Raw genomic sequence first — 14967 nt, 5'->3', positions numbered from 1 at the left:
CCCCGCCATCCCCTCTGGCTCCTCGCGCGCCGGCCCTCGGACGGCCGGGCCCGGCTGGAAGGAGGGGAGGTCGGCCCGCCGTCCTGGCGGGCGGGACCGAGGTTCCGTGCCTGGCCACGCCTTTTGGCCCTGCGAGGCCCAGGTCCGGCCGTTGGTCTGCGGCCAGCCGTGCCCGCTTCGCCCTGGGGGAGACCCTGTGTCGGCCTTCCCTCCCCTCCCTCCTCTGCGGACCTTGCATCCGGGTTGCCCCTCGCCACTGTGTTCCAAGCTGACACTCTCACCCGGTACTCTTCGGCACCCAGCCTTCCTCCTGGGGGGGGGTTGTCTGATTTGCGGTCTGGTTCCCCTCCCAGGAGACGTTTCCCCCTTACTCCCTTTTCTCTCTGCTGCAGCCCGTGTGGGGCCTGTGGAAAACCCCTCACTGCCTCTCACTTAAGCGCCCCTTGGTGCTGCACCTCTCTCTCTCCCGCAGCCCCTGAAACTGCGACCGACTCCACTCCGCTGCCTCCCCCCCCCCCCCATGCAGAAAATGACTTGCTGGGGTAGACGTGCCCTTTCCTTAGTGACAGGTAAAAATTGGGTGGCGTGTGATGGCTGCAAACGTCTGGTCTTAACTCTCACTTCTAGAAAACCGAGTTAGCCTCCTGGGCTGCCTATGTTGTTTTTGGTCACCAGGCCCGTGTGTGAATTCTGTTTACCCAAGACCAAGCTTTTCAGCCCTCTCCCTTTCTGTGAAGTACCCGCATGCCTGGTGGATTACCCAAAAAACCACTTGGAAATGCTCTTGGTGTCAAGAGCTTACCTACCTTACTCACTGGCTGGCTGGCTGTACCGCGGGGGTGGGGGGGGGAGGGGGGACGATCTCATTGAAACCTTAGCCTGTCTTCATTTGCAAGAGAGAGAAGAAAATTTCACTGGACACAATTACACTGGGGAAAACAACCCTTAAGGTACACGGCTTCTGTAAGAAGACATGGCTCACACTGTTAGCTGCCTGCCCTTAGGAGATTTTAGGCCTCCATGGATCAGGTGACAGCTGTACTCAGGTTAGCTGTGAGAAAAGTTGATTGGTTCATGGATAGTTTGTCCAGATACCTATTCTAAATCTTAATAACATTTTAGAAAATAAGGGGTTAAATAAAACCGGTAGAGTGGATGTGAAAATGGCCAGCAGAATTGTCTAGGAGAGGGAGCGTGAGGATAGTTCTTGATTTTCCTGGCTTCCCCTTAGTTGTTTACTGGTGCTCAGGTTAAACTAAGCTGCATTTGTCTGCAGATGAATTGTTTCTGCTGATAGAGAAGGGGGAGAAAAAAAGAGAAAAGGTGCAGACTGGTCACCTTTTTAGCTGTTTTGAGCATAGTTTGAGGTCAAGTAAAGTTTTGAAATCTTCAGTCCACTCCCCCTCACCTCTCAATTTCATACTGAATCCAAGGTAGTGTGTTTGGTATTGGGAATGCCTTTTATCCAGGCTCCTAGAGCCTGCTAAGATGAAGTTAAAGGGGAGAGGGACAGACAAATCTGGGAAAGAGCTTTTGAAGTGCTTGGGAAATTTAACATGTATTTACTAAGGAGGCTTCTGCTTAACAAGCCTGTGTCCCGATCTCCATGTCTGAGGCTTTGGAGTGTGGGAAAGAAGCACGTGGGTATCAGGTTGGAAATCTGACAAATTATTTCTCATATACCCATTCTGTTTACTGGCAGTAAGCTTTTGGGCATAATGAAGTTGAAGTTGTCTCACAGTCTTTTAAAGTAGAACTCTCATGCTCTCTTCCCCAACCCCATTATCTGAACTCACTTAATTGTATTTGGGGAAAGTAGAGCTACATATTTTGGGACAAACTGAAAGGTACATTTTAAGTGACTTTAAAGTAGCTTTAAGTCCCTTTAAACTTAGCTGCCTCTCCATCTTCATTTAATTTTCAAGGTGCAGTAGTGTAACAGATGAAAATGTGTGCATATTAAATGCAGTATACATATGTACTATGTATGCACACATTTGTTACCTGTAGTGGTATATATATATGTGTGTGTGGGTGATGTATGCAGCTTAAGAAGATGCTTATGATTTTATAACATCTGATTTTTTAAAGTCTTCTCAAGATTAGGATATATGAAATATTTTGAGAGATAAGCTATTGGAAACATGCTAATTCAGCTAAGCTATTTCATCTACAATGCTGCATTTGAAAAGAAGTATTTACTGAGGCAGGCTTCCTTCCCCCCCCCCCCCCTATTTTTCTGGTAGATTGGCTTTCCTTGAGATGCTCCAGAAGCCAGGTCTGCTCTCCCTACCTGCCAGGTACAGTGCTTCCACTGAGAGCATTCATATGTAAGAGCTTTGGAGAAAGGGTTTTATTCTTTTCTTGCTCTTGGCAGACCAGTTGCTTGTCAACATGAGTAAACACACAACAATCTAGTTTTTTTTGCAGATCCTTTGGGGTTTTGTTTCCTTAATCATATAGGCTACTCAAATTTTGCTATTTCCTGTGATCACATAGCATAAAGGTTAAGGTCCAGGAGTTACATCATTTGATTTGGGCTACCATTCTAAGAAAAGATGTCAGGGAAGTTGTACATTGTCAGAACCAATTCCATTCAGCCAGGGATACCTTCTCTTTACATGCCTTTTCTCTCCTTTTTGAAAAATGTAAAATTATTTGAGGCTTGCTCTGCAAAAAGCCCAGTGTCCGCCTAAGAATTAAACTGGTCCGATATTAAACTGGTACACTTGTATGGGTACTGTCCTTTTTGTCAGGATGGCAATAATTGACCTCTCCTTCCTTCAAATGATTTTACAGAATGTAAGACAATATTTTTTGGCTGGACCAGTGTCGGAGCATGGAAGAGTTATTTGTGTAAAGTTTTGGTATATGGAATGCTTCTGTAGAGCTCTAGTGTGAGATTAAGGTCTCCTTAGAGCATTAAATATATAGCTTCTTGTGTTGCTCTGTGTGCACTGTGTGTACTCAGGCGCTTCTCCCAGGATTCTGAGTCGCTCCAACAGTACTGTGAGTCACTCCAGGCTTGACGTGAGTGCAGTTTCAGGTTATTAGAAAGAGACCATTTTCCTGGAGGGGGACAGTGAGAGCAGTAGGACCGAGTTTGTATCTCGCATTGCTGCATGGAGTCCTTCCTTTGCTTTGTGCTACCTTTGGAGAGAGTTTAGCAGTTCTCTCCTGTCAGGAAGCAACAGTTTTTCCACCAAAATTGAGTCAAACCACCCAATCACTTATCTCCCTTGGAATTTAAATGAGCGTGTGTGTGTGTGTGTGTGTGTGTGCGCGCGCGCGTGCATGTATGCATGCATGCATGTGTGCACGTGGGCACGATCCAGTTTCAGAGTAGGGGAGAAAGGTAAATTCTGTATGGTATTGGCCATTTCTAAAGTGAAGGTCAACTGTCCTTGGATGGGATGGCATAGAAGGTTACTTTGAAGGGAGGGAAAAAAAGGTGCTTTACATTTCTTACAGCACCATTATTCCACACAGTCAGAAGCTTGATTTCCTGAGATGGTGATCTGGCCTAGGCATCCTAGGCATGCAGCTAGCTCTACACCTGCAGTACAGCTGGGCTGCTGAAGGGGCTTCCTGTAATCACCCTGCCCCTCCCCCTCTGGTAGGGATACTTAATGTATCTTGGGGTCTTTGTTCATGTCCAGTGTTTTAAAACAGTGCTTCTTCATACTGATATAGAACCTCCTGCAGTTTTCAAAGGAATGAAACACATAGGCACTCAGGAACTGTTAGAAGACTCAAGGAAGGGCTCAAGCAGCCAGTCACAGCTCCTGAGGAAGGGCTCAAGCAGCCAGTCACAGCTCCTGAAGCCCCACCGTGATCAGGCCGGTGACCGAGGCTGGCTGACAGCTACTTAGAATTAGATTTCAGGTGTATTCCACTGAGGGATAGATACTGGATTCGTGTTCTTAATATGGCAGGATATCTGGGAAAGGATATCTGTGGTATTTCATTATGAAGTTTGGTCTGGTGACAACACCATGACAATGACTTTCCTGTGGACACATGAGTGTTGAAGAGGACTTAGGAATCTTTCAAAGGAATGCACTTGTGCTTATTTTTTTTTCTTATTTTTTTCCCCCTGTAAATCCAGGGTTTTACACATGCTAGATTGCTAGGTGTTTATTTTACCATTTGAGCTAACCTCCTCTCTCCCAGTTTTGTCTGTGTTTTGTTTTTGAGATGGAGTCTCACTTAACTGCCTGGGCTTGTCTTGTACATTCTGCCTTGATCTTCCTGACTAACTGGAATGATAGATGTGTACCACCATGCCTGACTTCAGTGTTTTTTATTTCTTTGAGCCCAAGTACAACTCATCTAAAAGGATCCCCAAATTAATAACAGTCTACAATAAATGTGGGTGTCTTCTTTGCCTTTTGTGTGATACAAAGAATGCTTTTATGATTTATAATCTAATTTTGAATGGATTCTTTTTTTTGTTGGTTGTGGGGCTTGAACTCTGGGCTTGGTCACTGTCCCTGCGCTCTTCATTTCAAGGCGAGCGCACTCGACTGCTTGAGCCACAGCGCCACTTCTGGTTTTCTAGTATTAGAGATAAGAGTCTCACAGACTTTCCTGCTCAGGCTGGCTTTGAACCATGATTCTCAGATCTCATCCTCCTGAGTAGCTGGGATTACAGGCGTGAACCACCAGTGCCCAGCTGGATGGATTGTTTTAATAGACTTCAGGAAAACAACTGGGGTAACAGGTAGTGTTGGAGTCAGTGAGCAGTGATGTCCCTAAGGAATGGAGATGTTACCTTATAGATAAGGAAATTCATTTGTGTAGGAGCAAGGTGCTAGTCACCATGAGAGAGACAGGAGGGAGGAGAGGGCAGGGAGAATGAATGGATAATGAGAGAGAAAGGGACAGTGAATGAGAGCAGATAGAAAGCTCTATATCTGTTTACTACTAGGTGAGAATCTCAATATTGTAAAAATAGTATGCCCTATTCTATCCATAAATGGGATGGAATTTTAGTTAAAGCAGTACTCAATTATTCTATTTTTGAGGAAAACCTTGAGTAATGATCTGACAAAAATTAATGTGTTTAACTGGTGAAAAAAAGAAAACTTATAGAAAGAAAAAATGTATTACTTTATTAGAAAGTGGATGTGCTATTCCGTCAGCCACCAGACCCCAATGTACCAAAACAGTCTAGAAGGGAGTGGACATATTTGTGAGGATTCAGTATACAGAAAAGGTGGTATTTCTTTTTTTTTTTTTTTTTTGTTGGTTGTGGGGCTTGAACTCTGGGCCTGGGCACTGTCCCTCAGCTCTTCAGCTCAAGGCGAGCGCTCTACCACTTGAGCTACAGCGCCACTTCCGGTTTTCTGGTGGTTTATTGGAGATAGGAGTCTCACGGTCTCTCCTGCCTGGGCTGGCTTTGAACCGTGATCCTCAGATCTCAGCCTCCTGAGTAGCTAGGATTACAGGTGTGAGCCACCAGCGCCCGGCATCAGAAAAGGTGGTATTTCTAATCAGCGAATGGAAAAAGATCAAGTGATAATTGGGGCAACTGGATTACCCATGTAAAAAGCAGTAGATATCTATCTGATTTTAAAAATATAGATAGATAGATAGATATATCCCTAGAAGAAAACTAAAGGTAATGCTTTTGGATTTTTTTTGGATTCTTTGTGTGCGTGTGCCAGTCCTGGGGCTTGAACTTAGGGCCTGGTTGCTATCCCTGAGCTTTCTTTTTTTTCTTTTTCTTTTTTCCCCCTTAAGGCTAGTACTCTATACCATTTGAGCGACAGTTCTACTTCTGGCTTTTTTTGTTTGTTTGCAGTCAGTTGTGAGACCTTAACTCAGAACCTGGGCGCTGTCCCTGAGCTCTTAGGCTCAAGGCTAGTACTCTACCACTTAGAACCATAGTACTACTTCCCGCTTTTGAGTGATTAATTGGAGATAAGAGTCCTGTGTGGACTTTTCTGCCTGGGCTGGCTTTGAACTGTGATCTCCACCTCCTGGGTTGCTAGGATTACAGGTGTGAGCCACCAGTGCCTGGCTATTTTTTTTTTTTTTTCAAACAAGGTCTTGCTCAGGTTTTCCTTGAACTTGTGATTATCAAATTCCAACTTCCTGAATTTGAGATTGTAAGTGTGTATCACCATGCTTGACTTTTTTTAAATAAGGTTTTTTTAATGTGAAAATACCGTACAGAGGGGGTTACAATTATATGACCAAGGTAATAAGTACATTTCTTATCAAGCATTGTTGCCTCCTCCTTTGTTTTTCCCCTACCATCCCTGCCCTCCCATTGATTTTTTTTTTAAATAAAAATAATCTTCAAGTGGGCAGGAAGACCCTTTGGTATCATCATGGCAAAAAAAGGGTAGATTGAACCACAGGAAGTAGTTGCCTGTAGCTTCAGCTGGTTTGTCCGATTCTACCTCTTCTCAACTCAAAAATCTTTAGAAGTATGAGCTTAGCTGTGAATATGATAGGAGAGTTAAGTTTAGAGATATTTTCTAAAGGAGAATCAATAGAAAAAGAACATCTCTGAAAATTATTTCTCATTTTTTTCCTGAACAGTAACAAAAAATTGATGTTTATGGTGAATAATAGTCAAAGAACAACATAATGAAAATGGACATGCTTTAGAGTAAAATTGTAATTTGTGATACATTATAGTATTTTCAGAGGGATTCAGAAACAAGACACGAAACCAAGAAGTCTAAAAGGCATGTGTCAGAAATCAGCTTATTTCTGTCTTCCTAATTAATTAATTAGGCTTATGGAAGAATAAGTGTGGAATTTTGGGAAGATTCCTTGTGATGAAAACAGAAACTGTCTTATCAGTCTCATCATTTTCTTACAGGACAGTTGGCTTTGGGTGTTGCTTCTGTTTTTTGAGGTTGTCCTGGTCAGACATTCTGAGCTTTTACTTGGCTCTAAAAGTGTTACAAATACTTGAAAAGTTATGAAAACATAGCAACATTTTAAAAGCTAAGTGACTTTTGACTATTGCCTAGGTTACCATTGGAAAAAAAGAAAAGGAAAGAGGAAAGGAAGGAAGGAAGGAGGGAGGGAAGGAAGGAAGGAAGGAAGGAAGGAAGGAAGGAAGGAAGGAAGGAAGGGCTAGCTTGAGGTGCAGGTCACTGCTGATTTTGGTTTCCTTATCTTTATCAAGAGTTAGGTTGATTGTTCTTTACTGTCCCTTACTGTGGCTTTCTTTTTAAAAAGTTCATTATGCATTAGAGGTATCATGTTCTAAATACACTTTTAAGGGAAGAATTGCAGCCTCTGGTTTGAGCAATTATATAGAAATGTATTTCCCAAGGAGTTTTTTTCAAGTAGAGTTCTGAGTCTAATGTGTGTCATTTTGACTTCTTACAATACTTTCTATTTTTAGTCACATTTCTACCTATGGGGCATCGTATATATCTTTCTTGTTACTGTTGAAATTTACAGCAGACTAAACTTCCTGAGAGATTTGTTAATAAGTTGGTTTGTCAGCTGGCTGAATTTGTAATTCAGGTAAAATTAAACTTTTAAAGTGGTAATTAAAAAATGTTTTTACTATTAGTCTAAGCCAAAGCAATTACATATATTTGTTTTTTAAAAATATTTTTATTAGCGTTGATTAATTGTACAAAGGGGTTCCATTTGACGTGCCCATATATGCATCTAATGTACCTTGTTTAGACTCACTCCCTTTCCTCTTAACCAAGTTAATCTCAGTAAGCTTTAATGTTTTATTTTCACTGTGTACTTGACCCTCCTTCACCCTTTCTGCCCCTTACCCCACTATACCTTTCCCTCACAGGGCCAGTGTTTACATTTCTGTCATGCGTATATGCTAATTGTTCAAAGGTGTCTCACTGTAGTATTTTACATACACATAATGTTTTCATCAGATTGACTACTTTGTTGGTCTTACTTTCCCCATCGCTAGCATTTTCTGCCTTTATTCACAGCTACACTGTATTTTGGTGTTGTTTTATCTTCAAACATTCTTTTTTATTCCTCCCTCTCTAATCTCTTCAGATAGTCAGACAACTGGAAACATGTTCTCTGTGTGTGTATATGTTTATGTATGTCTACCATTCACATATGAGGAGAAACATTTGACATTTGTCCTTTTGAACGTTAGCATACCATGATCTCAAGTCTGTTTATTTCCCTGCATTTGACAAATTTTCATTATTTATGGCTCAATAATACTCCATTTTGTGTGTGTGTGTGTGTGTGCGTGTGCGTGTGTGCACGCACACATACACTACCTTTTCTTGATCCATTCATCAGGTATAGGGCATCTGGGCTGTTTGCATGGCTTGTCTATTGCTAGTAGTGCGATAGTGCACATGGTGTTTAAGTGCCTCTATTATATTCTGACTTGACATTCACATACATAAATGCCTAAAAACAGTTTCACTGGACCATTTGGTAGTTGTACACTTAGTGTTTTGAGAACCCTCTATACTGGTTTCAGTGGTGGTTGCACTGGTTTGTGTTCCCACCAGTAGTGACGAGTCCTAATCCCCGTCCTACCAGTGTGCTGCTGGTATACCATTCTACTGGAGATGAAAGTGCATGTCATTTTAACTTCAAAGCAGTGCATATATTTGGGAGTTTTTTTTTTCTTAAGTTGCTTACCATGATTCATTTGTTTTGGGGAAGAGGAATCTCAGAATCATCTATGGTCTATCTCTTGTAATCATTGTTTATATTATGTATTCTTTAACGTGGAAAAGTCAGTGATTATGGCTTTTGAATTTTAGGAAAGGCAGGATTTGCTTAAAGCAGTCAGTGAATATTATTGCAATGACATATTTAATACTAACCTTTGACTGACTTTATGTATGTCTAATGTGGATGGTTATGGTATTTGTCACTACTTAAGTGTTGCTTAGATAATCATGGTGCCATCAGAGGTGTTTTTTTTGCATAATGCTGACACAGTATCTTAACATCAGTGGCGTTTGAAGACAGTATTTCCTCTTTGCTTTTTAATGTGAGGAGACAGCTTGTGTGCCATCTTGATCACTCATTTACAGAGTCCCGACTGTTCATCACTCATTCTAGGAAGAAGCTCACAAGATCCTAAACATGACAGTTCTCTTCTTGGAAGGGAGGTCAGTTTCTTATTGGACAGCCCTAACCACATGTCAGGCATAGGCTCATGACCTGGAAACTTTTTCTGTCATCATTATGCCGTCTTGCGTTCTGGTTTAAATATACTGGACATATGAGGGAAGGAGGTAAAGGGGAGGAAGACCCCCAGACTCACAGCTTGAGAAGCTAATCAGTGAAAGAACTGGCAGGAAAGTGCAGAGTAGAAGCCTGTACAGAGCTCACTTTGTCTCTTCAGCTGTGGTTCAGCAAATGGGGGCAGAACTACTGTGTTAGGATAGTCTGCTGGGCTTACATACAGATTCCCAGCCTATGCAAAAGGAATTAGAGCCCAGGAAGTTGGGCCTGGGAATTTGTATTTCTGCAGAGTCTATGGAAGCTTTAAGCATGCAGAGAAAACAGAAGTGTTGAATGCCTGTTCATTAACACTGTTCCTGGACTTAGTGATTGCTGGTGACATCAAGGAGCTCTGCTGTGTATATGACAGGTATCACACTGTCATATCTGTGAATAATTACCTGAGATAGAAAATGGTGCTGGGCGCCAGTAGCTCATACCTGTCATCCTGGCTACTCAGGAGGCTGAGATCTGAGGATCGCGGTTCAAAGCCAGTCCAGGCAGGAAAGTCCGTGAGACTCTTATCTCCAATAAGCCACTAGAAAACAAGAAGTGGTGCTGTGGCTCAAGCAGTAGAGCGCTAGCCTTGAGCTGAAGAGCACAGGGACAGTGCCCAAGCCCAGAGTTCAAGCCCCATGATAGACCAAAAAAAAAAAAAGAAAGAAAATGGTGACCACAGTTTCATGCACCTACTATACCATTACCCCTTAAATCTGAACTTTATATCATACTCCCATTTCTCAACTGTCTCTGACAAGGTTCCCTTGAAGTTGGGATTTTAATCAAAATTCATACAGCATGCTACATTTTTGACTCTAAATTAGATCCTTGTGACATTGGCTCCTGCCCCAGGTAAGGCCACTTCTCTTTCTGTTCTCTAATTGTTTCTTCTAACAACATTTGAAGTTATACCCAGGGGCTTGATTATATTTAGGCTCCATAGTTTTGTCAGAACTACTGCTTTCTCTTTCAATACCTGTTAGTGATGTGGTGTCACCTTTAGTTAGGGGTGTGACCTGACTGAGGTTGGACTGCCGGGCTTCTTGTCCAAAGGTGCATCTTCCCTGGTGGTCCCATGGACACGCCCCTCCCCACCCTTTATGTGAAGTTTTACTACTCCACAGCCAACCGCACTCTGAAAATACTAAGTGGCATTTTCAAGTAATGATCAAATTTTAAGTAACTTCTGTTACACAATATTACTGTAGTTGTTTTATTATGGTTAATCTTACTTGCTTTTAGTTGTTTTATTATGGTTAATCTTACTTGCTTAACTTGTAATTTAAACATTATCAATAGGTGCGTGTGTGTAAAGGAGTGCATTTGTGAATGTAAAGAAGTGCATATAGGTATGTGTGTGTGTAAAGGAGTGCATATAGGGACTGTTGGTATCCAGGGTCGCAGGTAGATTGGAATGAATTAGGGGGGACTACTAACTTAGCTTGGTTGGTGGTTTACTGTCTTTGTTTTCTAAAAACTTGCTCCAGTGAGACTCTTAGTTTTTAAATTGTGTGTGTGTGTGTATTTGTTGTTTTTGGTCGGTTGTGGGGTTTGAACTCTGGGCCTGGGTGCTATACTTCAGCTGTTCAGCTCAAGGTGAGCAATCTACCGCTTGAGCCACAGCACCACTTCTGGTTTTCTGGTGGCTAATTGGAGATAAGAGTCTCATGGACTTTCCTGCCCCAGCTAGCTTTGAACCACGATCCTCAGATCTCAGCCTCCTGAGTAGCTAGGATTACAGGTGTGAGCCACCAACTCCCAGCTTATATTTTATTTTTGTTTTATTTCTTTATTTATGTATGTATGTCGGTCATGGAGCTTGTTCTCTGGGCCTGGGCACTGTCCCTGAGCTCAAGGCTAATGCTCTATCACTTGAGCCACAGCGCCACTTCCGGCTTTTTCTGCTTATGTGGTGCTGAGGAATTGAACCCAGGGCCTCATGGGTTGTGCTTGCAAGGCAAGCACTCTACCACTGAGCCACCTTCCCAGCCCCTGTATTTATATTTTGAACAGGCTCCTTTCTCTAAGGTTTGATAGCTACTTACTCTATTGGAAGTTGATCTGAAAGTTAAAAAAAAAAAAACCTAACAAAACCCTAGACTGAAGAAATGAGTCAGAATCTGGGCACTGGTGGGCTTTGAATAGGTTATCAGTAAGTGGTTAGTGAGTTTAAGCTTCCTGTTAGGTTTAGCTGGATAAAAATAAAGTATGTATTATACCACACCTGCTTAGGACTGGAGAGGATGTATCTGAGTGTTTGCACTAGACTAAGATGGGCACTGGGAGGAGAAAGCATGTAGGACTGTGATGGAGTAAAAGAGAGCAGAGGAGGATTGAGACTAGGCAGAAAGGAAATGCACGGAGAATGCTGCTTTTAGGTATATTGCTTCATTTAATTTTCACTCATATTTCATGCCCACTTTACAGATGAAGAAATGGATTCAGTGAGTTACAAAGTCTATGTCATTAGTGACTGATGCAGGGAAGTTTGAAGCCAGATCTCATTGGTGGTTGTGTGTCCCATTTCCTTTCCCTTTCTTTCTCTCTCTTTCTTTCTTTCTCTATCCTCCCTCCCTCCCTCCCTCCCTCCCTCCCTCCTTCCTTCCTTCCTTTTGTTCTTTCTCTTTTTCTTTTTTTTTTCTTTTTTGTTGGTCATGGGACTTGAAATCAGGCCTTGGTGCTGTCCCTGAGCTCTTTTCTCAAGGTTAGTGTTCTACCATTTTGAACAGTTTTTGAGTAGTTAGTTGGAGATAAGTTTCATAGGGACTTTTCCACCTAGGCTGGCTTTGAACTGTTATCCTCAGATTTCAGCCTCCTGAGTAGCTGGGATTACAGGTGGGAGCCACCTGTGCCTGGCCCCATTTTCTACCCCTGGAGGTTATCTATCATACCTGTGTTTGAAAGTGCTAGTGGTGGCCCATGAGCACATAGAAATGCTTTGCTTATCAAAAGTGGGGGAATAGTGTTCTTGAGCCCCTAGGATCCGTTGGTCGACAGGCTGAAGGTTTTTGAGAGTTCGATTTCTCGTCTGTTAAATAAACTTCACAGACATTGGGTTCAGCTTCATGTCTCCTAGTTGATGGTCAATGTGCTAATGTGAGTCACATGGCTGAGAACTCCAGCACCTGGTTTGTGTTTAGGACATGAGTTTCAGTGCCCACCTCCCCCCGTCTTTCTCAAGGCAGATACCCTCCCACCCTGAGTGCCGCGGGGTTTATGCAGTGTGCTTGGCCGCTTGTCCCTGTAATGGGTATTTGTGGCCTGGTGGTCTCTTTTGGCTGGTTGGAATTGCTTGGGGAATAAGATATTTGGGCCCACCATAAGAGGTTATGGTCTAGAGACTTTGGGATGGGCCTGAGAATGTAAATATTTTAAAAGTCTAAGCTTTCAGCAAGTTTTTCCCCAACTAGTTCCTGGGCAGGGATGAGAACCACACTTGTATATATCATTTCTGCCAATATTTACAGAAGTTCTTCAGGAGAAAGAGTGCATGTTAGAATCACTTGGGATTATTTTTGTGAAATTAAGCTCTAGGCAGACTATTTTTTTGTTTTGTTTTGTTTGGGTTTTTTTTTTAACTGTATTTTTTTTGTCTTTTCTTTTGGTACTGGGGATCGAACCCAGGACGTTGCGCTTGCTAGGCAAGCGCTTTGCCACTGAGCTACATCACAGCCCTATTTTTTTTTTTTTTGCTGGTCATGGGGCCTGAACTCTGGGTCTGGGCGCTGTCCCTCAGCTCTTCAGCTCAAGGCTAGCGCTACCACTGGAGCCACAGCACCACTTCCGGCTTTTTCTGTTTATGTGGTGCTGAGGAATCGAACCCAGGGCCTCATGCTTGCAAGGCATGCAGTCTACCACTGAGCTACCTTCCCAGCCCCGAAGATTAGATTTCTAAATCTAATCTGGAATGTATGGAAGGAACTGTCAACGATTTGAATAAAACTTCAGTGTTTAGCCTCAGGGTCATTTATTTGGAATGAGTTGGTGAAAAATGTGAATTAACCATATGCTCTTGCCATACACAGTATCTGAAATTTGGAATACTATGTAAAGACTTCTGATATCCAAACTGTAACTTATACTTGAATAGTGCTTTGATTTAGAAACTTCTTGGGAAGTTTGAAGTCTTTCAGGGTCCTTGAACACAAATGATGACGGTCAGTGCTTAGAACGGCCAGGGCTTTAGAGGCATTTTATTATGTTGGAAAAATTGATGTGAATTTAGGTTCTTGATTTTCAGAAATAGTCTCTTCGTTGAATTTTTTGCGTTGGTTTTCAGGAATATTCTTCGTTGAAATTGGTGCCATGGATAGGATTCCTAAAAATGGAACTGGAGAATGGAGGGCAGAAGTGATGTAATAGGTGTTAAATGGGGTCCTTAGTGACAGGCTGGCCTGCAGTTTGCTTGCTAAATTTCCCAGGGAGTGGCTGGAGGTGGTGGGGAGGAGGAGCCCTGTGGGGATTTGCTTCTGGTGAACTATTAGTGTATATTGGATCAGCAAGTATACCTCAAAGACACCAGAGAATGCCCTTGAGTTCTGCCTACAAATGCACCAAAACAGTGCCGAGAAAAATCCAAGAACCTTGTAACTTAGAGGCTCAGGGTGGGACTCGTGTGGTGCTGTAGCTGACAGAGCTGCCATGCACTGTGAGGTTGGATGTTAGATTTGTGATTCAAAGTTGTGTTATGATTTGGTCATAAGTAATGCAGCTTTGAATAGTCCACTAAGTAGTTGTAAATAGCCTATATATTTAAGGTACTCTGTAAGGAAAGACAGTAGGGAAATTGCATATTCAAAATTTGAAGCATCTCAAATGACATGTTAGACCTAGTAGGTGATAGTGTGCCTCAGGATTTGTAGAACAGAGAAACAATAAAGGGTTCATGAATCAGTTTGCAGAACAAAAACAACCCAAACAGGGCTGAAGTTAAAAGCAGTTGTAATGCAACTTCGGGAAAAGGATTAGAATATGCATTTGTAGACTAGATTTTGGGGTTCTACTATTTGAGAGGGCCTGAATAATAACTCTAGTATGGAAATGAGTTGATGCATACCTCATAAAGACTTTGTGATGAAATGAGAGGTAATTATCAGACATGTTGCTACCCCTCCCCTGAGGTCAGTGTGTCTCATTGTGCTCCTTGCTTGGCATTTGCAGCTCACTGTCTCAGCTCTTGATATACACATGTCCATGTAATGTGATTTGTGCATTCCTTGAAAACCCTCTTGTGCAGAATCACATACTACAAATAACAGGTCTGTGGGGCAGGATCAGATTAAGGCCAGACTAAACAATAACCAAGTGACAGGGCCTGGACTATAACTTTGTTTAGTCAGGCAGCACTAGTCTAGAGCACTAACAAAACCCACGAGATCCAAATAAAAATATTATCAGGGTTAAAATTCAGCTGACATTTAACTTGGCTTCATCCTTCACACCCAAATGATTCTAGGACTTAATTCATCCTGAAATATTTAGATTGTTTTAGATGGTCCAATTCGTGTTCTCCTCTTGGTGTGTTCCCACACTCCCCACAGCATTACTGGGCAGAGATGGTAGGGCAGACCTGGCGCTCCTCCACCAGCTTCCCATTGTCCAGAGGAAGGTACTTTGATAAAATTCTCAACACTTTGGTAAAGTGGTCCTGTCAGTGGTAGAAGCACTGTAGTACCGTCTTCCTTTTTCTCTTCCTCTGTCTTTCCCATTATTTGTTAAATATTGATGGTTTCAGAATGTTAGCATGCGGTGGGCGGT

This window comes from Dipodomys ordii, unplaced genomic scaffold (genome assembly GCF_000151885.1).
Source record: "Dipodomys ordii isolate 6190 unplaced genomic scaffold, Dord_2.0 Scaffold74, whole genome shotgun sequence".
Classification (NCBI taxonomy): domain Eukaryota; kingdom Metazoa; phylum Chordata; class Mammalia; order Rodentia; family Heteromyidae; genus Dipodomys; species Dipodomys ordii.
This window is presented reverse-complemented; position numbering follows the sequence as displayed.